This window comes from Colobus angolensis, unplaced genomic scaffold (genome assembly GCF_000951035.1).
Source record: "Colobus angolensis palliatus isolate OR3802 unplaced genomic scaffold, Cang.pa_1.0 Scaffold17, whole genome shotgun sequence".
NCBI classification, from domain to species: domain Eukaryota; kingdom Metazoa; phylum Chordata; class Mammalia; order Primates; family Cercopithecidae; genus Colobus; species Colobus angolensis.
In genome coordinates, this window is record NW_012114821.1 from 720,759 (window position 1) to 722,591 (window position 1,833).

A 1,833-nucleotide genomic window follows, 5' to 3' on the forward strand; every position below is an offset into this window, starting at 1 on the left:
GAGGCAGGAGAATGGCGTAAACCCGGGAGGCGGAGCTTGCAGTGAGCTGAGATCCGGCCACTGCACTCCCGCCTGGGCGGCAGAGCAAGACTCCGTCTCAAAAAATAAAAAAAAAAATTAGCAGGATGTGGTGGCACATGCCTGTAATCCCAGCTACTCAGGAGGCTGAGGCGAGAGAATCACTTGAACCCAGGAGGTGGAAGTTGCAGTGAGCCAAGATTGTGCCACTGCACTCCAGCCTGCGCAACAGAGCGAGATTGTCTCAAAAATAATAATGATGATGATGATAATAATAATAATAATAAAAGGTTCAAATCCTTTTACCCTTGAGGTACTTAAGAGGCCACGTGAAGCTGTGGACTGCAGAGGGAGACACCCCGAGGGCAGGGCAGGTGCATCTCATTTTAGGTCACATTTGTACACTTAAGGGAACATGTGAGCTGACACATGAGCCAATATGCATTGATAAAATTCTTGGAGAGCTTTTACCCTTGGTGTGGGTCTAAGGGGAGCTTTCTACATTTCTAACTTTTCTATTATTAAAATTTGTTATAGTAAACACAACACTTTTGTAACAAAAGTTAAAGATGTGAAAAAGTCCCATAGACTTGTGCTTGGGGGAGAAGGGATTTAATTTTTTTTTTTTTTTCTTGAGATGAAATCTCGCTCTGTCACCCAGGCTGGAGTGCAGTGGCGCGATCTCGGCTCACTGCAAGCTCCGCCTCCCGGGTTCACGCCATTCTCCCGCCTCAGCCTCCAGAGCAGCTGGGACTACAGATGCTGCTACCACGCCCAGCTAATTTTTGTATTTTTAGTAGAGACGGGGTTTCACCGTGATAGTCAGGATGGTCTCGATCTCCTGCCCTTGTGATCTGCCCGCCTCGGCCTCCCAAAGTGCTGGCAGGCCAGGGTTTCTTTTGGAGATGGAGTTGCACTCGTTGCCTAGGCTGGAGTGCTATGGCATGATCTCAGCTGACCACAACCTCCGCCTCCTGGGTTCAAGTGATTCTCCTGCCTCAGCCTCTCAACTAGCTGGGATTACAAGCATGTGTCTCCATGCCCAGCTAATTTTGTATTTTCAGTAGAGATGGGGTTCTCCATGTTGGTCAGGCTGGTCTCGAACTCCTGACTTCAAGTGATCCGCCTGCCTCGGCCTCCCAAAGTGTTGCGATTATAGGTGTGAGCCACCGCACCGGGCTGAATTGAGCCAGAGTTTCTAAATGTGCTCTGTGACTCAAAGGCTACTCGGTGGGCAGTGCTGGCTTTGGACCAGAGTGCATCAGCTTTAGACCCCAAGACCGTCGTTGAGACCCAGGTGTGTGAGAGAAACCTAACTGCCCGTGGCAGGCGTAGGTCAGTGACTGACGACGGGGAAGGCAGGGCCTCCAGCCACCTCGTTTCTGTGGCTGGCACTGAGCTGCCTCAAAAACACGGAAGAAATGAACAGGTGATGGAGCTACCAGCAGACGTTTCATGGCGTTTGCCCGAGAAGGCACAGGGAGAGGCCGAGCCCAGCTGCCCTTTCTGCAAACCAGCCTGCCTGTCCTGACAAGCTGCCCCATCTACCCCTACCTGTATGCACGAGCACAAGACCCCAGCAGCACCCTGCGTTCCACAATCAATGCCTGTGTGCATGTGAGCCAACACAACGATTTCTATCACCTAGAGCTGAGTCTGTTGATACAGCAAGCAGTTTTGACACAGAGTCAAGAAAAGTTGTATCAGGCCGGGCGCGGTGGCTCAAGCCTGTAATCCCAGCACTTTGGGAGGCTGAGATGGGCGGATCACGAGGTCAGGAGTTCGAGACCATCCTGGCTAACACGGTGAAACCCC